The 21,708-nt window shown below is 35.9% G+C and overlaps 10 non-coding genes across 10 annotated transcripts; all 10 read left to right on the forward strand.

Annotated features, from left to right (window-relative positions):
• The first annotated feature begins 981 nt into the window (after positions 1 to 981).
• Positions 982 to 1,053, forward strand: TRNAG-UCC (transfer RNA glycine (anticodon UCC)). Its single transcript has one exon. It is a non-coding gene; the product is annotated as a tRNA-Gly (tRNA).
• A 1,903-nt stretch (positions 1,054 to 2,956) lies between these two features.
• Positions 2,957 to 3,028, forward strand: TRNAG-UCC (transfer RNA glycine (anticodon UCC)). Its single transcript has one exon. It is a non-coding gene; the product is annotated as a tRNA-Gly (tRNA).
• A 1,900-nt stretch (positions 3,029 to 4,928) lies between these two features.
• On the forward strand, positions 4,929 to 5,000 carry TRNAG-UCC (transfer RNA glycine (anticodon UCC)). Its single transcript has one exon. It is a non-coding gene; the product is annotated as a tRNA-Gly (tRNA).
• Positions 5,001 to 6,901: 1,901 nt separating this feature from the next.
• TRNAG-UCC (transfer RNA glycine (anticodon UCC)) lies at positions 6,902 to 6,973 on the forward strand. Its single transcript has one exon. It is a non-coding gene; the product is annotated as a tRNA-Gly (tRNA).
• A 2,319-nt stretch (positions 6,974 to 9,292) lies between these two features.
• TRNAG-UCC (transfer RNA glycine (anticodon UCC)) lies at positions 9,293 to 9,364 on the forward strand. The gene has a single exon. It is a non-coding gene; the product is annotated as a tRNA-Gly (tRNA).
• A 1,485-nt stretch (positions 9,365 to 10,849) lies between these two features.
• TRNAG-UCC (transfer RNA glycine (anticodon UCC)) lies at positions 10,850 to 10,921 on the forward strand. The gene has a single exon. It is a non-coding gene; the product is annotated as a tRNA-Gly (tRNA).
• Positions 10,922 to 12,404: 1,483 nt separating this feature from the next.
• On the forward strand, positions 12,405 to 12,476 carry TRNAG-UCC (transfer RNA glycine (anticodon UCC)). Its single transcript has one exon. It is a non-coding gene; the product is annotated as a tRNA-Gly (tRNA).
• Positions 12,477 to 14,233: 1,757 nt separating this feature from the next.
• Positions 14,234 to 14,305, forward strand: TRNAG-UCC (transfer RNA glycine (anticodon UCC)). The gene has a single exon. It is a non-coding gene; the product is annotated as a tRNA-Gly (tRNA).
• A 3,589-nt stretch (positions 14,306 to 17,894) lies between these two features.
• Positions 17,895 to 17,966, forward strand: TRNAG-UCC (transfer RNA glycine (anticodon UCC)). Its single transcript has one exon. It is a non-coding gene; the product is annotated as a tRNA-Gly (tRNA).
• A 1,758-nt stretch (positions 17,967 to 19,724) lies between these two features.
• Positions 19,725 to 19,796, forward strand: TRNAG-UCC (transfer RNA glycine (anticodon UCC)). The gene has a single exon. It is a non-coding gene; the product is annotated as a tRNA-Gly (tRNA).
• The last annotated feature ends 1,912 nt before the right edge of the window (positions 19,797 to 21,708 follow it).

A 21,708-nucleotide genomic window follows, 5' to 3' on the forward strand; every position in this document is an offset into this window, starting at 1 on the left:
GGATTTTAGAAACTTAGCAGAGATTGACCATTTGGCCTCTGCCAACTTCAAAAACTAACAGGTAGGGTATTCCATTGACCTGAAATACAAATGCTCTTCAAATTTCAAGTCGATCGGATGAAAATTGAGGATTTAAAAATTTAGCAGAGATTGTCCATTTGGTCGATGTTGACATTTTGGCCTAAGGTGACCTCAAAAGTTATAGGTGGTTGAAAGCAGTGACATGGTGCGTAAATCCTTTTCAAATTTCATGTCAGTCGGATGATAATTGAGGATTTTAGAAAATTTGGCCCAAATTGGCCTTTTGGCGTGTGATGACATTTTGGCCTTTGTTTAGCTCAAAATATACAGGTGTTTGAATTCATTGACCTGATATGCGAATGCTCTTCAATGTTTAAGATTATGGTGTTAAAATTGAGGATTTCGAAATTTAGCACAGATTGACCGTTTGGTCTATGTTGACCTTTTGGCATATGGTGACCTCTAAAGTTATAGGTGTTTGAATTCAGTGACCTGATATGCAAATGTTCTTCAACTTTTTAAGATAATGGGATGAAAATTGAGGATTTTAGAAATTTAGCAGAGAATGATCTTTTGTTCTCTGTTGACCTTTTGGCCTCTGGCGACTTCAAAAATTAATAGCTGGTGTATTTCATTGACCTGAAATGAAAATGATCTTCAAGGTTCAGGTCAATCGGCACATGAACTTTCAAAAAGGAGAGGCTCGACTTCTGTTGTCATTTTTCTTCTTCTTTTTCTTCCACTTCTTCCTTCTTGAATCACCGCTTGGTTCTGGGCAACCTTACAATGGCCAGGGAGAGTTTGAATTTGGAAGATCTCGGAAGGTGAAGGTTATGAATTCAAATATATTTTATTCCCACGAAATGGTCGTTCGGATTTGATGATGAAAGGATGCGTGACAAGTTGATTCATTTTATGAAGATGGTCTTACAATACTTAGAAAACATGTACACCCACACAGCGATTGTGGTATAGTGGTGAGCATAGCTGCCTTCCAAGCAGTTGACCTGGGTTCGATTCCCAGCCATCGCAATTCCATTTTACACCTGCATTTTATCTCCGATTTCTCCCAGAAAAAAGATAAATTAATGTGAATCAACATGATCCGATGAAAATTGAGGATTTTCAAAAATTTTGTCCAAATTGGCCTTTTGACATATTTTGACATTTTGGCATTTGCTGAGCTCAAAATAAACAGGTGTTTGAATTCAGTGACCTGATATGCGAATGCTCTTCAATTTTTTAATATAATGAGATTAAAATTGAGGATTTTAGAAATTTAGCAGAGATTGACTTTTTGGCCTCTCCCGACTTCAAAAACTAAAAGGTGGTGAATTCCATTGACCTGAAATGCAAATGCTCTTCAAATTTCAAGTCGATCAGATGAAAATTTAGGATTTAAAAATTTAGCAGATATTGACCGTTTTGTCTATGTTGACATTTTGGCCTATAGTGACCTCAAAAGTTATTGGTGGTTGAATTCAGTGACCTCATATGCAAATGCTGATCAAATTTTAAGATTATGTGATTAAAATTGAGGATTTTAGAAACTCAGCAGAGATTGACCATTTGGCCTCTGCCATCTTCAAAAACTAACAGGTAGTGTATTCCATTGACCTGAAATACAAATGCTCTTCAAATTTCAAGTCGATCGGATGAAAATTGAGGATTTAAAAATTTAGCAGAGATTTTCTATTTGGTCGATGTTGACATTTTGGCCTAAGGTGACCTCAAAAGTTATAGGTGGTTGAAATCAGTGACATGGTGCGTAAATCCTTTTCAAATTTCATGTCAGTCGGATGATAATTGAGGATTTTAAAATTTGGCAGAGATTGTCCATTTGGTCGATGTTGACATTTTGGCCTATAGTGACCTCAAAAGTTATAGGTGGTTGAATTCAGTGACGTGATATGCAAATGCTGATCAATTTTTAAGATTATGGGATTAAAATTGAGGATTTTAGAAACTTAGCAGAGATTGACCATTTGGCCTCTGCCAACTTCAAAAACTAACAGGTAGGGTATTCCATTGACCTGAAATACAAATGCTCTTCAAATTTCAAGTCGATCGGATGAAAATTGAGGATTTAAAAATTTAGCAGAGATTGTCCATTTGGTCGATGTTGACATTTTGGCCTAAGGTGACCTCAAAAGTTATAGGTGGTTGAAAGCAGTGACATGGTGCGTAAATCCTTTTCAAATTTCATGTCAGTCGGATGATAATTGAGGATTTTAGAAAATTTGGCCCAAATTGGCCTTTTGGCGTGTGATGACATTTTGGCCTTTGTTTAGCTCAAAATATACAGGTGTTTGAATTCATTGACCTGATATGCGAATGCTCTTCAATGTTTAAGATTATGGTGTTAAAATTGAGGATTTCGAAATTTAGCACAGATTGACCGTTTGGTCTATGTTGACCTTTTGGCATATGGTGACCTCTAAAGTTATAGGTGTTTGAATTCAGTGACCTGATATGCAAATGTTCTTCAACTTTTTAAGATAATGGGATGAAAATTGAGGATTTTAGAAATTTAGCAGAGAATGATCTTTTGTTCTCTGTTGACATTTTGGCCTCTGGCGACTTCAAAAATTAATAGCTGGTGTATTTCATTGACCTGAAATGAAAATGATCTTCAAGGTTCAGGTCAATCGGCACATGAACTTTCAAAAAGGAGAGGCTCGACTTCTGTTGTCATTTTTCTTCTTCTTTTTCTTCCACTTCTTCCTTCTTGAATCACCGCTTGGTTCTGGGCAACCTTACAATGGCCAGGGAGAGTTTGAATTTGGAAGATCTCGGAAGGTGAAGGTTATGAATTCAAATATATTTTATTCCCACGAAATGGTCGTTCGGATTTGATGATGAAAGGATGCGTGACAAGTTGATTCATTTTATGAAGATGGTCTTACAATACTTAGAAAACATGTACACCCACACAGCGATTGTGGTATAGTGGTGAGCATAGCTGCCTTCCAAGCAGTTGACCTGGGTTCGATTCCCAGCCATCGCAATTCCATTTTACACCTGCATTTTATCTCCGATTTCTCCCAGAAAAAAGATAAATTTATGTGAATCAACATGATCCGATGAAAATTGAGGATTTTCAAAAATTTTGTCCAAATTGGCCTTTTGACATATTTTGACATTTTGGCATTTGCTGAGCTCAAAATAAACAGGTGTTTGAATTCAGTGACCTGATATGCGAATGCTCTTCAATTTTTAATATTATGAGATTAAAATTGAGGATTTTAGAAATTTAGCAGAGATTGACTTTTTGGCCTCTCCCGACTTCAAAAACTAAAAGGTGGTGAATTCCATTGACCTGAAATGCAAATGCTCTTCAAATTTCAAGTCGATCAGATGAAAATTTAGGATTTAAAAATTTAGCAGATATTGACCGTTTTGTCTATGTTGACATTTTGGCCTATAGTGACCTCAAAAGTTATTGGTGGTTGAATTCAGTGACCTCATATGCAAATGCTGATCAATTTTTAAGATTATGTGATTAAAATTGAGGATTTTAGAAACTCAGCAGAGATTGACCATTTGGCCTCTGCCATCTTCAAAAACTAACAGGTAGTGTATTCCATTGACCTGAAATACAAATGCTCTTCAAATTTCAAGTCGATCAGATGAAAATTGAGGATTTAAAAATTTAGCAGAGATTGTCTATTTGGTCGATGTTGACATTTTGGCCTAAGGTGACCTCAAAAGTTATAGGTGGTTGAAATCAGTGACATGGTGCGTAAATCCTTTTCAAATTTCATGTCAGTCGGATGATAATTGAGGATTTTAAAATTTGGCAGATTGTCCATTTGGTCGATGTTGACATTTTGGCCTATAGTGACCTCAAAAGTTATAGGTGGTTGAATTCTGTGACGTGATATGCAAATGCTGATCAATTTTTAAGATTATGGGATTAAAATTGAGGATTTTAGAAACTTAGCAGAGATTGACCATTTGGCCTCTGCCAACTTCAAAAACTAACAGGTAGGGTATTCCATTGACCTGAAATACAAATGCTCTTCAAATTTCAAGTCGATCGGATGAAAATTGAGGATTTAAAAATTTAGCAGAGATTGTCCATTTGGTCGATGTTGACATTTTGGCCTAAGGTGACCTCAAAAGTTATAGGTGGTTGAAAGCAGTGACATGGTGCGTAAATCCTTTTCAAATTTCATGTCAGTCGGATGATAATTGAGGATTTTAGAAAATTTGGCCCAAATTGGCCTTTTGGCGTGTGATGACATTTTGGCCTTTGTTTAGCTCAAAATATACAGGTGTTTGAATTCATTGACCTGATATGCGAATGCTCTTCAATGTTTAAGATTATGGTGTTAAAATTGAGGATTTCGAAATTTAGCACAGATTGACCGTTTGGTCTATGTTGACCTTTTGGCATATGGTGACCTCTAAAGTTATAGGTGTTTGAATTCAGTGACCTGATATGCAAATGTTCTTCAACTTTTTAAGATAATGGGATGAAAATTGAGGATTTTAGAAATTTAGCAGAGAATGATCTTTTGTTCTCTGTTGACCTTTTGGCCTCTGGCGACTTCAAAAATTAATAGCTGGTGTATTTCATTGACCTGAAATGAAAATGATCTTCAAGGTTCAGGTCAATCGGCACATGAACTTTCAAAAAGGAGAGGCTCGACTTCTGTTGTCATTTTTCTTCTTCTTTTTCTTCCACTTCTTCCTTCTTGAATCACCGCTTGGTTCTGGGCAACCTTACAATGGCCAGGGAGAGTTTGAATTTGGAAGATCTCGGAAGGTGAAGGTTATGAATTCAAATATATTTTATTCCCACGAAATGGTCGTTCGGATTTGATGATGAAAGGATGCGTGACAAGTTGATTCATTTTATGAAGATGGTCTTACAATACTTAGAAAACATGTACACCCACACAGCGATTGTGGTATAGTGGTGAGCATAGCTGCCTTCCAAGCAGTTGACCTGGGTTCGATTCCCAGCCATCGCAATTCCATTTTACACCTGCATTTTATCTCCGATTTCTCCCAGAAAAAAGATAAATTTATGTGAATCAACATGATCCGATGAAAATTGAGGATTTTCAAAAATTTTGTCCAAATTGGCCTTTTGACATATTTTGACATTTTGGCATTTGCTGAGCTCAAAATAAACAGGTGTTTGAATTCAGTGACCTGATATGCGAATGCTCTTCAATTTTTTAATATTATGAGATTAAAATTGAGGATTTTAGAAATTTAGCAGAGATTGACTTTTTGGCCTCTCCCGACTTCAAAAACTAAAAGGTGGTGAATTCCATTGACCTGAAATGCAAATGCTCTTCAAATTTCAAGTCGATCAGATGAAAATTTAGGATTTAAAAATTTAGCAGATATTGACCGTTTTGTCTATGTTGACATTTTGGCCTATAGTGACCTCAAAAGTTATTGGTGGTTGAATTCAGTGACCTCATATGCAAATGCTGATCAATTTTTAAGATTATGTGATTAAAATTGAGGATTTTAGAAACTCAGCAGAGATTGACCATTTGGCCTCTGCCATCTTCAAAAACTAACAGGTAGTGTATTCCATTGACCTGAAATACAAATGCTCTTCAAATTTCAAGTCGATCAGATGAAAATTGAGGATTTAAAAATTTAGCAGAGATTGTCTATTTGGTCGATGTTGACATTTTGGCCTAAGGTGACCTCAAAAGTTATAGGTGGTTGAAATCAGTGACATGGTGCGTAAATCCTTTTCAAATTTCATGTCAGTCGGATGATAATTGAGGATTTTAAAATTTGGCAGATTGTCCATTTGGTCGATGTTGACATTTTGGCCTATAGTGACCTCAAAAGTTATAGGTGGTTGAATTCTGTGACGTGATATGCAAATGCTGATCAATTTTTAAGATTATGGGATTAAAATTGAGGATTTTAGAAACTTAGCAGAGATTGACCATTTGGCCTCTGCCAACTTCAAAAACTAACAGGTAGGGTATTCCATTGACCTGAAATACAAATGCTCTTCAAATTTCAAGTCGATCGGATGAAAATTGAGGATTTAAAAATTTAGCAGAGATTGTCCATTTGGTCGATGTTGACATTTTGGCCTAAGGTGACCTCAAAAGTTATAGGTGGTTGAAAGCAGTGACATGGTGCGTAAATCCTTTTCAAATTTCATGTCAGTCGGATGATAATTGAGGATTTTAGAAAATTTGGCCCAAATTGGCCTTTTGGCGTGTGATGACATTTTGGCCTTTGTTTAGCTCAAAATATACAGGTGTTTGAATTCATTGACCTGATATGCGAATGCTCTTCAATGTTTAAGATTATGGTGTTAAAATTGAGGATTTCGAAATTTAGCACAGATTGACCGTTTGGTCTATGTTGACCTTTTGGCATATGGTGACCTCTAAAGTTATAGGTGTTTGAATTCAGTGACCTGATATGCAAATGTTCTTCAACTTTTTAAGATAATGGGATTAAAATTGAGGATTTTAGAAATTTAGCAGAGAATGATCTTTTGTTCTCTGTTGACCTTTTGGCCTCTGGCGACTTCAAAAATTAATAGCTGGTGTATTTCATTGACCTGAAATGAAAATGATCTTCAAGGTTCAGGTCAATCGGCACATGAACTTTCAAAAAGGAGAGGCTCGACTTCTGTTGTCATTTTTCTTCTTCTTTTTCTTCCACTTCTTCCTTCTTGAATCACCGCTTGGTTCTGGGCAACCTTACAATGGCCAGGGAGAGTTTGAATTTGGAAGATCTCGGAAGGTGAAGGTTATGAATTCAAATATATTTTATTCCCACGAAATGGTCGTTCGGATTTGATGATGAAAGGATGCGTGACAAGTTGATTCATTTTATGAAGATGGTCTTACAATACTTAGAAAACATGTACAACCACACAGCGATTGTGGTATAGTGGTGAGCATAGCTGCCTTCCAAGCAGTTGACCTGGGTTCGATTCCCAGCCATCGCAATTCCATTTTACACCTGCATTTTATCTCCGATTTCTCCCAGAAAAAAGATAAATTAATTTGAATCAACATGATCCGATGAAAATTGAGGATTTTCAAAAATTTGGTCCAAATTGGCCTTTTGACATATTTTGACATTTTGGCATTTGCTGAGCTCAAAATAAACAGGTGTTTGAATTCAGTGACCTGATATGCGAATGCTCTTCAATTTTTAATATTATGAGATTAAAATTGAGGATTTTAGAAATTTAGCAGAGATTGACTTTTTGGCCTCTCCCGACTTCAAAAACTAAAAGGTGGTGAATTCCATTGACGTGAAATGCAAATGCTCTTCAAATTTCAAGTCGATCAGATGAAAATTTAGGATTTAAAAATTTAGCAGAGATTGACCGTTTTGTCTATGTTGACATTTTGGCCTATAGTGACCTCAAAAGTTATAGGTGGTTGAATTCAGTGACCTCATATGCAAATGCTGATCAATTTTTAAGATTATGTGATTAAAATTGAGGATTTTAGAAACTTAGCAGAGATTGACCATTTGGCCTCTGCCATCTTCAAAAACTAACAGGTAGTGTATTCCATTGACCTGAAATACAAATGCTCTTCAAATTTTAAGTCGATCGGATGAAAATTGAGGATTTAAAAATTTAGCAGAGATTGTCTATTTGGTCGATGTTGACATTTTGGCCTAAGGTGACCTCAAAAGTTATAGGTGGTTGAAATCAGTGACATGGAGCGTAAATCCTTTTCAAATTTCATGTCAGTCGGATGATAATTGAGGATTTTAGAAAATTTGGCCCAAATTGGCCTTTTGGCGTGTGATGACATTTTGGCCTTTGTTTAGCTCAAAATATACAGGTGTTTGAATTCATTGACCTGATATGCGAATGCTCTTCAATGTTTAAGATTATGTTATTAAAATTGAGGATTTCGAAATTTAGCACAGATTGACCGTTTGGTCTATGTTGACCTTTTGGCGTATGGTGACCTCTAAAGTTATAGGTGTTTGAATTCAGTGACGTGATATGCAAATGCTGATCAATTTTTAAGATTATGGGATTAAAATTGAGGATTTTAGAAACTTAGCAGAGATGACCATTTGGCCTATGCCATCTTCAAAAAATAACAGGTAGTGTATTCCATTGACCTGAAATACAAATGCTCTTCAAATTTCAAGTCGATCGGATGAAAATTGAGGATTTAAAAAATTAGCAGAGATTGTCCATTTGGTCGATGTTGACATTTTGGCCTATAGTGACCTCAAAAGTTATAGGTGGTTGAATTCAGTGACCTGATATGCAAATGCTGATCAATTCTTAAGATTATGGGATTAAAATTGAGGATTTTAGAAACTTAGCAGAGATTGACCATTTGGCCTCTGCCGTCTTCAAAAACTAATAGGTAGTGTATTCCATTGACCTGAAATACAAATTCTCTTCAAATTTCAAGTCGATCGGATGAAAATTGAGTATTTAAAAATTTCGCAGAGATTGTCCATTTGGTCGATGTTGACATTTTGGCGTATGGTGACCTCAAAAGTTATAGGTGGTTGAAATCAGTGACATGGTGCGTAAATCCTTTTCAAATTTCATGTCAGTCGGATGATAATTGAGGATTTTAGAAAATTTGGCCCAAATTGGCCTTTTGGCGTGTGATGACATTTTGGCCTTTGTTTAGCTCAAAATATACAGGTGTTTGAATTCATTGACCTGATATGCGAATGCTCTTCAATGTTTAATATTATGGTATTAAAATTGAGGAGTTCGAAATTTAGCACACATTGACCGTTTGGTCTATGTTGACCTTTTGGCGTATGGTGACTTCTAAAGTTATAGGTGTTTGAATTCAGTGACCTGATATGCAAATGTTCTTCAATTTTTTAAGATAATGGGATTAAAATTGAGGATTTTAGAAATTTAGCAGAGATTGATCTTTTGTTCTCTGTTGACCTTTTGGCCTCTGGCGACTTCAAAAATTAATAGCTGGTGTATTTCATTGACCTGAAATGAAAATGATCTTCAAGGTTCAGGTCAAGCGGCACATGAACTTTCAAAAAGGAGAGGTTCGACTTCTGTTGTCATTTTTCTTCTTCTTTTTGTTATACTTCTTCCTTCTTGAATCACCGCGTGGTTCTGGGCAACCTTACAATGGCCAGGGAGAGTTTGAATTTGGAAGATCTCGGAAGGTGAAGGTCATGAATGCAAATACATTTTATTCCCACGAAATGGTCGTTCGGATTTCATGATGAAAGGATGCTTGACAAGTTGATTCATTTTATGAAGATGGTCTTACAATATTTAGAAAACATGTACACCCACACAGCGATGGTGGTATAGTGGTGAGCATAGCTGCCTTCCAAGCAGTTGACCTGGGTTCGATTCCCAGCCATCGCAATTCCATTTTACACCTGCATTTTATCTCCAATTTCTCCCACAAAAAAGAGAAATTAATTTGAATCAACATGATCCGATGAAAATTGAGGATTTTCAAAAATTTTGTCCAAATTGGCCTTTTGACATATTTTGACATTTTGGCATTTGCTGAGCTCAAAATAAACAGGTGTTTGAATTCAGTGACCTGATATGCGAATGCTCTTCAATTTTTAATATTATGAGATTAAAATTGAGGATTTTAGAAATTTAGCAGAGATTGACTTTTTGGCCTCTCCCGACTTCAAAAACTAAAAGGTGGTGAATTCCATTGACCTGAAATGCAAATGCTCTTCAAATTTCAAGTCGATCGGATGAAAATTTAGGATTTAAAAATTTAGCAGAGATTGACCGTTTCGTCTATGTTGACATTTTGGCCTATAGTGACCTCAAAAGTTATAGGTGGTTGAATTCAGTGACCTGATATGCAAATGCTGATCAATTTTTAAGATTATGGGATTAAAATTGAGGATTTTAGAAACTTAGCAGAGATTGACCATTTGGCCTCTGCCATCTTCAAAAACTAACAGGTAGGGTATTCCATTGACCTGAAATACAAATGCTCTTCAAATTTCAAGTCGATCGGATGAAAATTGAGGATTTAAAAATTTAGCAGAGATTGTCCATTTGGTCGATGTTGACATTTTGGCCTAAGGTGACCTCAAAAGTTATAGGTGGTTGAAAGCAGTGACATGGTGCGTAAATCCTTTTCAAATTTCATGTCAGTCGGATGATAATTGAGGATTTTAGAAAATTTGGCCCAAATTGGCCTTTTGGCGTGTGATGACATTTTGGCCTTTGTTTAGCTCAAAATGTACAGGTGTTTGAATTCATTGACCTGATATGCGAATGCTCTTCAATTTTTAAGATTATGGTATTAAAATTGAGGATTTTGAAATTTATCACAGATTGACCGTTTGGTCTATGTTGACCTTTTGGCATATGGTGACCTCTAAAGTTATAGGTGTTTGAATTCAGTGACATGATATGTAAATGTTCTTCAATTTTTAAGATAATGGGATTAAAATTGAGGATTTTAGAAATTCAGCAGAGATTGACCTTTTGTTCTCTGTTGACCTTTTGGCCTCTGGCGACTTCAAAAATTAATAGTTGGTGTATTTCATTGACCTGAAATGAAAATGATCTTCAAGGTTCAGGTCAATCGGCACATGAACTTTCAAAAAGGAGAGGCTCGACTTCTGTTGTCATTTTTCTTCTTCTTTTTCTTCCACTTCTTCCTTCTTGAATCAGCGCTTGGTTCTGGGCAACCTTACAATGGCCAGGGAGAGTTTGAATTTGGAAGATCTCGGAAGGTGAAGGTTATGAATGCAAATATATTTTATTCCCACGAAATGGTCGTTCGGATTTGATGATGAAAGGATGCGTGACAAGTTGATTCATTTTATGAAGATGGTCTTACAATACTAAGAAAACATGTACACCCACACAGCAATGGTGGTATAGTGGTGAGCATAGCTGCCTTCCAAGCAGTTGATCTGGGTTCGATTCCCAGCCATCGCAATTCCATTTTACACCTGCATTTTATCTCCGATTTCTCCCAGAAAAAAGATAAATTTATTTGAATCAACATGATCCGATGAAAATTGAGGATTTTCAAAAATTTGGTCCAAATTGGCCTTTTGACATATTTTGACATTTTGGCATTTGCTGAGCTCAAAATATACACGTGTTTGAATTCAGTGACCTGATATGCGAATGCTCTTCAATTTTTAATATTATGAGATTAAAATTGAGGATTTTAGAAATTTAGCAGAGATTGACTTTTTGGCCTCTCCCGACTTCAAAAACTAAAAGGTGGTGAATTCCATTGACCTGAAATGCAAATGCTCTTCAAATTTCAAGTCGATCAGATGAAAATTTAGGATTTAAAAATTTAGCAGAGATTGACCGTTTTGTCTATGTTGACATTTTGGCCTATAGTGACCTCAAAAGTTATAGGTGGTTGAATTCAGTGACCTCATATGCAAATGCTGATCAATTTTTAAGATTATGTGATTAAAATTGAGGATTTTAGAAACTTAGCAGAGATTGACCATTTGGCCTCTGCCATCTTCAAAAACTAACAGGTAGTGTATTCCATTGACCTGAAATACAAATGCTCTTCAAATTTCAAGTCGATCGGATGAAAATTGAGGATTTAAAAATTTAGCAGAGATTGTCCATTTGGTCGATGTTGACATTTTGGCCTAAGGTGACCTCAAAAGTTATAGGTGGTTGAAAGCAGTGACATGGTGCGTAAATCCTTTTCAAATTTCATGTCAGTCGGATGATAATTGAGGATTTTAGAAAATTTGGCCCAAATTGGCCTTTTGGCGTGTGATGACATTTTGGCCTTTGTTTAGCTCAAAATATACAGGTGTTTGAATTCATTGACCTGATATGCGAATGCTCTTCAATTTTTAAGATTATGGTATTAAAATTGAGGATTTTGAAATTTAGCACAGATTGACCGTTTGGTCTATGTTGACCTTTTGGCATATGGTGACCTCTAAAGTTATAGGTGTTTGAATTCAGTGACATGATATGTAAATGTTCTTCAATTTTTAAGATAATGGGATTAAAATTGAGGATTTTAGAAATTCAGCAGAGATTGACCTTTTGTTCTCTGTTGACCTTTTGGCCTCTGGCGACTTCAAAAATTAATAGTTGGTGTATTTCATTGACCTGAAATGAAAATGATCTTCAAGGTTCAGGTCAATCGGCACATGAACTTTCAAAAAGGAGAGGCTCGACTTCTGTTGTCATTTTTCTTCTTCTTTTTCTTCCACTTCTTCCTTCTTGAATCAGCGCTTGGTTCTGGGCAACCTTACAATGGCCAGGGAGAGTTTGAATTTGGAAGATCTCGGAAGGTGAAGGTTAGGAATGCAAATATATTTTATTCCCACGAAATGGTCGTTCGGATTTGATGCTGAAAGGATGCGTGACAAGTTGATTCATTTTATGAAGATGGTCTTACAATACTTAGAAAACATGTACACACACAGTGATGGTGGTATAGTGGTGAGCATAGCTGCCTTCCAAGCAGTTGACCTGGGTTCGATTCCCAGCCGTCGCAATTCCATTTTACACCTGCATTTTATCTCCGATTTCTCCCACAAAAAAGATAAATTAATTTGAATCAACATGATCCGATGAAAATTGAGGGTTTTGAAAAATTTGGTCCAAATTGGCCTTTTGACAATATTTGACATTTTGGCATTTGCTGAGCTCAAAATAAACAGGTGTTTGAATTCAGTGACCTGATATGCGAATGCTCTTCAATTTTTAATATTATGAGATTAAAATTGAGGATTTTAGAAATTTAGCAGAGATTGACTTTTTGGCCTCTCCCGACTTCAAAAACTAAAAGGTGGTGAATTTCATTGACCTGAAATGCAAATGCTCTTCAAATTTCAAGTCGATCGGATGAAAATTTAGGATTTAAAAATTTAGCAGAGATTCACCGTTTCGTCTATGTTGACATTTTGGACTATAGTGACCTCAAAAGTTATAGGTGGTTGAATTCAGTGACCTGATATGCAAATGCTGATCAATTTTTAAGATTATGGGATTAAAATTGAGGATTTTAGAAACTTAGCAGAGATTTACCATTTGGCCTCTGCCATCTTCAAAAACTAACAGGTAGTGTATTCCATTGACCTGAAATACAAATGCTCTTCAAATTTCAAGTCGATCGGATGAAAATTGAGGATTTAAAAATTTAGCAGAGATTGTCCATTTGGTCGATGTTGACATTTTGGCCTATAGTGACCTCAAAAGTTATAGGTGGTTGAATTCAGTGACGTGATATGCAAATGCTGATCAATTTTTAAGATTATGGGATTAAAATTGAGGATTTTAGAAACTTAGCAGAGATTGACCATTTGGCCTCTGCCGTCTTCAAAAACTAATAGGTAGTGTATTCCATTGACCTGAAATACAAATGCTCTTCAAATTTCAAGTCGATCGGATGAAAATTGAGGATTTAAAAATTTGGCAGAGATTGTCCATTTGGTCGATGTTGACATTTTGGCCTATGGTGACCTCAAAAGTTATAGGTGGTTGAAATCAGTGACATGGTGCGTAAATCCTTTTCAAATTTCATGTCAGTCGGATGATAATTGAGGATTTTAGAAAATTTGGCCCAAATTGGCCTTTTGGCGTGTGATGACATTTTGGCCTTTGTTTAGCTCAAAATATACAGGTGTTTGAATTCATTGACCTGATATGCGAATGCTCTTCAATGTTTAATATTATGGTAATAAAATTGAGGATTTCGAAATTTAGCACAGATTGACCGTTTGGTCTATGTTGACCTTTTGGCGTATGGTGACTTCTAAAGTTATAGGTGTTTGAATTCAGTGACCTGATATGCAAATATTCTTCAATTTTTAAGATAATGGGATTAAAATTGAGGATTTTAGAAATTTAGCAGAGATTGATCTTTTGTTCTCTGTTGACCTTTTGGCCTCTGGTGACTTCAAAAATTAATAGCTGGTGTATTTCATTGACCTGAAATGAAAATGATCTTCAAGGTTCAGGTCAAGCGGCACATGAACTTTCAAAAAGGAGAGGTTCGACTTCTGTTGTCATTTTTCTTCTTCTTTTTGTTCTACTTCTTCCTTCTTGAATCACCGCGTGGTTCTGGGCAACCTTACAATGGCCAGGGAGAGTTTGAATTTGGAAGATCTCGGAAGGTGAGGGTTATGAATGCAAATATATTTTATTCCCACGAAATGGTCGTTCGGATTTGATGATGAAACGATGCGTGACAAGTTGATTCATTTTATGAAGATGGTCTTACAATACTTAGAAAACATATACACCCACACAGCGATGGTGGTATAGTGGTGAGCATAGCTGCCTTCCAAGCAGTTGACCAGGGTTCGATTCCCAGCCATCGCAATTCCATTTTACACCTGCATTTTATCTCCGATTTCTCCCACAAAAAAGATAAATTAATTTGAATCAAAATGATCCGATGAAAATTGAGGATTTTGAAAAATTTGGTCCAAATTGGCCTTTTGACATATTTTGACATTTTGGCATTTGCTGAGCTCAAAATAAACAGGTGTTTGAATTCAGTGACCTGATATGCGAATGCTCTTCAATTTTTAATATTATGAGATTAAAATTGAGGATTTTAGAAATTTAGCAGAGATTGACTTTTTGGCCTCTCCCGACTTCAAAAACTAAAAGGTGGTGAATTCCATTGACCTGAAATGCAAATGTTCTTAAAATTTCAAGTCGATCGGATGAAAATTTAAGATTTAAAAATTTAGCAGAGATTCACCGTTTCGTCTATGTTGACATTTTGGACTATAGTGACCTCAAAAGTTATAGGTGGTTGAATTCAGTGACCTGATATGCAAATGCTGATCAATTTTTAAGATTATGGGATTAAAATTGAGGATTTTAGAAACTTAGCAGAGATTTACCATTTGGCCTCTTCCATCTTCAAAAACTAACAGGTAGTGTATTCCATTGACCTGAAATACAAATGCTCTTCAAATTTCAAGTCGATCGGATGAAAATTGAGGATTTAAAAATTTAGCAGAGATTGTCCATTTGGTCGATGTTGACATTTTGGCCTATAGTGACCTCAAAAGTTATAGGTGGTTGAATTCAGTGACGTGATATGCAAATGCTGATCAATTTTTAAGATTATGGGATTAAAATTGAGGATTTTAGAAACTTAGCAGAGATTGACCATTTGGCCTCTGCCGTCTTCAAAAACTAATAGGTAGTGTATTCCATTGACCTGAAATACAAATGCTCTTCAAATTTCAAGTCGATCGGATGAAAATTGAGGATTTAAAAATTTAGCAGAGATTGTCCATTTGGTCGATGTTGACATTTTGGCCTATGGTGACCTCAAAAGTTATAGGTGGTTGAAATCAGTGACATGGTGCGTAAATCCTTTTCAAATTTCATGTCAGTCGGATGATAATTCAGGATTTTAGAAAATTTGGCCCAAATTGGCCTTTTGGCGTGTGATGACATTTTGGCCTTTGTTTAGCTCAAAATATACAGGTGTTTGAATTCATTGACCTGATATGCGAATGCTCTTCAATGTTTAATATTATGGTAATAAAATTGAGGATTTCGAAATTTAGCACAGATTGACCGTTTGGTCTATGTTGACCTTTTGGCGTATGGTGACTTCTAAAGTTATAGGTGTTTGAATTCAGTGACCTGATATGCAAATGTTCTTCAATTTTTTTAAGATAATGGGATTAAAATTGAGGATTTTAGAAATTTAGCAGAGATTGATCTTTTGTTCTCTGTTGACCTTTTGGCCTCTGGCGACTTCAAAAATTAATAGCTGGTGTATTTCATTGACCTGAAATGAAAATGATCTTCAAGGTTCAGGTCAAGCGGCACATGAACTTTCAAAAAGGAGAGGTTCGACTTCTGTTTTCATTTTTCTTCTTCTTTTTGTTCTACTTCTTCCTTCTTGAATCACCGCGTGGTTCTGGGCAACCTTACAATGGCCAGGGAGAGTTTGAATTTGGAAGATCTCGGAAGGTGAAGGTTATGAATGCAAATATATTTTATTCCCACGAAATGGTCGTTCGGATTTGATGATGAAAGGATGCGTGACAAGTTGATTCATTTTATGAAGATGGTCTTACAATACTTAGAAAACATGAACACCCACACAGTGATGGTGGTATAGTGGTGAGCAGAGCTGCCTTCCAAGCAGTTGACCTGGGTTCGATTCCCAGCCATCGCAATTCCATTTTACACCTGCATTTTATCTCCGATTTCTCCCACAAAAAAGATAAATTAATTTGAATCAAAATGATCCGATGAAAATTGAGGATTTTGAAAAATTTGGTCCAAATTGGCCTTTTGACATATTTTGACATTTCGGCGTTTGCTGAGCTCAAAATAAACAGGTGTTTGAATTCAGTGACCTGATATGCGAATGCTCTTCAATTTTTAATATTATGAGATTAAAATTGAGGATTTTAGAAATTTAGCAGAGATTGACTTTTTGGCCTCTCCCGACTTCAAAAACTAAAAGGTCGTGAATTCCATTGACCTGAAATGCAAATGCTCTTCAAATTTCAAGTCGATCGGATGAAAATTTAGGATTTAAAAATTTAGCAGAGATTGACCGTTTCGTATATGTTGACATTTTGGACTATAGTGACCTCAAAAGTTATAGGTGGTTGAATTCAGTGACCTGATATGCAAATGCTGATCAATTTTTAAGATTATGGGATAAAAATTGAGGATTTTAGAAACTTAGCAGAGATTTACCATTTGGCCTCTGCCATCTTCAAAAACTAACAGGTAGTGTATTCCATTGACCTGAAATACAAATGCTCTTCAAATTTCAAGTCGATTGGATGAAAATTGAGGATTTAAAAATTTAGCAGAGATTGTCCATTTGGTCGATGTTGACATTTTGGCCTATAGTGACCTCAAAAGTTATAGGTGGTTGAATTCAGTGACGTGATATGCAAATGCTGATCAATTTTTAAGATTATGGGATTAAAATTGAGGATTTTAGAAACTTAGCAGAGATTGACCATTTGGCCTCTGCCGTCTTCAAAAACTAATAGGTAGTGTATTCCATTGACCTGAAATACAAATGCTCTTCAAATTTCAAGTCGATCGGATGAAAATTGAGGATTTAAAAATTTCGCAGAGATTGTCCATTTGGTCGATGTTGACCTTTTGGCCTATGGTGACCTCAAAAGTTATAGGTGGTTGAAATCAGTGACATGGTGCGTAAATCCTTTTCAAATTTCATGTCAGTCGGATGATAATTGAGGATTTTAGAAAATTTGGCCCAAATTGGCCTTTTGGCGTGTGATGACATTTTGGCCTTTGTTTAGCTCAAAATATACAGGTGTTTGAATTCATTGACCTGATATGCGAATGCTCTTCAATGTTTAATATTATGGTAATAAAATTGAGGATTTCGAAATTTAGCACAGATTGACCGTTTGGTCTATGTTGACCTTTTGGCGTATGGTGACTTCTAAAGTTATAGGTGTTTGAATTCAGTGACCTGATATGCAAATGTTCTTCAATTTTTTAAGATAATGGGATTAAAATTGAGGATTTTAGAAATTTAGCAGAGATTGATCTTTTGTTCTCTGTTGACCTTTTGGCCTCTGGTGACTTCAAAAATTAATAGCTGGTGTATTTCATTGACCTGAAATGAAAATGATCTTCAAGGTTCAGGTCAAGCGGCACATGAACTTTCAAAAAGGAGAGGTTCGACTTCTGTTGTCATTTTTCTTCTTCTTTTTGTTCTACTTCTTCCTTCTTGAATCACCGCGTGGTTCTGGGCAACCTTACAATGGCCAGGGAGAGTTTGAATTTGGAAGATCTCGGAAGGTGAGGGTTATGAATGCAAATATATTTTATTCCCACGAAATGGTCGTTCGGATTTGATGATGAAACGATGCGTGACAAGTTGATTCATTTTATGAAGATGGTCTTACAATACTTAGAAAACATGTACACCCACACAGCGATGGTGGTATAGTGGTGAGCATTGCTGCCTTCCAAGCAGTTGACCAGGGTTCGATTCCCAGCCATCGCAATTCCATTTTACACCTGCATTTTATCTCCGATTTCTCCCACAAAAAAGATAAATTAATTTGAATCAAAATGATCCGATGAAAATTGAGGATTTTGAAAAATTTGGTCCAAATTGGCCTTTTGACATATTTTGACATTTTGGCATTTGCTGAGCTCAAAATAAACAGGTGTTTGAATTCAGTGACCTGATATGCGAATGCTCTTCAATTTTTAATATTATGAGATTAAAATTGAGGATTTTAGAAATTTAGCAGAGATTGACTTTTTGGCCTCTCCCGACTTCAAAAACTAAAAGGTGGTGAATTCCATTGACCTGAAATGCAAATGTTCTTAAAATTTCAAGTCGATCGGATGAAAATTTAAGATTTAAAAATTTAGCAGAGATTCACCGTTTCGTCTATGTTGACATTTTGGACTATAGTGACCTCAAAAGTTATAGGTGGTTGAATTCAGTGACCTGATATGCAAATGCTGATCAATTTTTAAGATTATGGGATTAAAATTGAGGATTTTAGAAACTTAGCAGAGATTTACCATTTGGCCTCTTCCATCTTCAAAAACTAACAGGTAGTGTATTCCATTGACCTGAAATACAAATGCTCTTCAAATTTCAAGTCGATCGGATGAAAATTGAGGATTTAAAAATTTAGCAGAGATTGTCCATTTGGTCGATGTTGACATTTTGGCCTATAGTGACCTCAAAAGTTATAGGTGGTTGAATTCAGTGACGTGATATGCAAATGCTGATCAATTTTTAAGATTATGGGATTAAAATTGAGGATTTTAGAAACTTAGCAGAGATTGACCATTTGGCCTCTGCCGTCTTCAAAAACTAATAGGTAGTGTATTCCATTGACCTGAAATACAAATGCTCTTCAAATTTCAAGTCGATCGGATGAAAATTGAGGATTTAAAAATTTCGCAGAGATTGTCCATTTGGTCGATGTTGACATTTTGGCCTATGGTGACCTCAAAAGTTATAGGTGGTTGAAATCAGTGACATGGTGCGTAAATCCTTTTCAAATTTCATGTCAGTCGGATGATAATTGAGGATTTTAGAAAATTTGGCCCAAATTGGCCTTTTGGCGTGTGATGACATTTTGGCCTTTGTTTAGCTCAAAATATACAGGTGTTTGAATTCATTGACCTGATATGCGAATGCTCTTCAATGTTTAATATTATGGTAATAAAATTGAGGATTTCGAAATTTAGCACAGATTGACCGTTTGGTCTATGTTGACCTTTTGGCGTATGGTGACTTCTAAAGTTATAGGTGTTTGAATTCAGTGACCTGATATGCAAATATTCTTCAATTTTTTAAGATAATGGGATTAAAATTGAGGATTTTAGAAATTTAGCAGAGATTGATCTTTTGTTCTCTGTTGACCTTTTGGCCTCTGGTGACTTCAAAAATTAATAGCTGGTGTATTTCATTGACCTGAAATGAAAATGATCTTCAAGGTTCAGGTCAAGCGGCACATGAACTTTCAAAAAGGAGAGGTTCGACTTCTGTTGTCATTTTTCTTCTTCTTTTTGTTCTACTTCTTCCTTCTTGAATCACCGCGTGGTTCTGGGCAACCTTACAATGGCCAGGGAGAGTTTGAATTTGGAAGATCTCGGAAGGTGAGGGTTATGAATGCAAATATATTTTATTCCCACGAAATGGTCGTTCGGATTTGATGATGAAACGATGCGTGACAAGTTGATTCATTTTATGAAGATGGTCTTACAATACTTAGAAAACATATACACCCACACAGCGATGGTGGTATAGTGGTGAGCATAGCTGCCTTCCAAGCAGTTGACCAGGGTTCGATTCCCAGCCATCGCAATTCCATTTTACACCTGCATTTTATCTCCGATTTCTCCCACAAAAAAGATAAATTAATTTGAATCAAAATGATCCGATGAAAATTGAGGATTTTGAAAAATTTGGTCCAAATTGGCCTTTTGACATATTTTGACATTTTGGCATTTGCTGAGCTCAAAATAAACAGGTGTTTGAATTCAGTGACCTGATATGCGAATGCTCTTCAATTTTTAATATTATGAGATTAAAATTGAGGATTTTAGAAATTTAGCAGAGATTGACTTTTTGGCCTCTCCCGACTTCAAAAACTAAAAGGTGGTGAATTCCATTGACCTGAAATGCAAATGTTCTTAAAATTTCAAGTCGATCGGATGAAAATTTAAGATTTAAAAATTTAGCAGAGATTCACCGTTTCGTCTATGTTGACATTTTGGACTATAGTGACCTCAAAAGTTATAGGTGGTTGAATTCAGTGACCTGATATGCAAATGCTGATCAATTTTTAAGATTATGGGATTAAAATTGAGGATTTTAGAAACTTAGCAGAGATTTACCATTTGGCCTCTTCCATCTTCAAAAACTAACAGGTAGTGTATTCCATTGACCTGAAATACAAATGCTCTTCAAATTTCAAGTCGATCGGATGAAAATTGAGGATTTAAAAATTTAGCAGAGATTGTCCATTTGGTCGATGTTGACATTTTGGCCTATAGTGACCTCAAAAGTTATAGGTGGTTGAATTCAGTGACGTGATATGCAAATGCTGATCAATTTTTAAGATTATGGGATTAAAATTGAGGATTTTAGAAACTTAGCAGAGATTGACCATTTGGCCTCTGCCGTCTTCAAAAACTAATAGGTAGTGTATTCCATTGACCTGAAATACAAATGCTCTTCAAATTTCAAGTCGATCGGATGAAAATTGAGGATTTAAAAATTTAGCAGAGATTGTCCATTTGGTCGATGTTGACATTTTGGCCTATGGTGACCTCAAAAGTTATAGGTGGTTGAAATCAGTGACATGGTGCGTAAATCCTTTTCAAATTTCATGTCAGTCGGATGATAATTCAGGATTTTAGAAAATTTGGCCCAAATTGGCCTTTTGGCGTGTGATGACATTTTGGCCTTTGTTTAGCTCAAAATATACAGGTGTTTGAATTCATTGACCTGACATGCGAATGCTCTTCAATGTTTAATATTATGGTAATAAAATTGAGGATTTCGAAATTTAGCACAGATTGACCGTTTGGTCTATGTTGACCTTTTGGCGTATGGTGACTTCTAAAGTTATAGGTGTTTGAATTCAGTGACCTGATATGCAAATGTTCTTCAATTTTTAAGATAATGGGATTAAAATTGAGGATTTTAGAAATTTAGCAGAGATTGATCTTTTGTTCTCTGTTGACCTTTTGGCCTCTGGCGACTTCAAAAATTAATAGCTGGTGTATTTCATTGACCTGAAATGAAAATGATCTTCAAGGTTCAGGTCAAGCGGCACATGAACTTTCAAAAAGGAGAGGTTCGACTTCTGTTTTCATTTTTCTTCTTCTTTTTGTTCTACTTCTTCCTTCTTGAATCACCGCGTGGTTCTGGGCAACCTTACAATGGCCAGGGAGAGTTTGAATTTGGAAGATCTCGGAAGGTGAAGGTTATGAATGCAAATATATTTTATTCCCACGAAATGGTCGTTCGGATTTGATGATGAAAGGATGCGTGACAAGTTGATTCATTTTATGAAGATGGTCTTACAATACTTAGAAAACATGAACACCCACACAGTGATGGTGGTATAGTGGTGAGCAGAGCTGCCTTCCAAGCAGTTGACCTGGGTTCGATTCCCAGCCATCGCAATTCCATTTTACACCTGCATTTTATCTCCGATTTCTCCCACAAAAAAGATAAATTAATTTGAATCAAAATGATCCGATGAAAA

Source organism: Eptatretus burgeri, chromosome 2 (assembly GCF_056783735.1).
Source record: "Eptatretus burgeri isolate ZD-2024b chromosome 2, Ebu_testis_v1, whole genome shotgun sequence".
In the NCBI taxonomy this organism is placed as follows: Eukaryota; Metazoa; Chordata; class Myxini; order Myxiniformes; family Myxinidae; genus Eptatretus; species Eptatretus burgeri.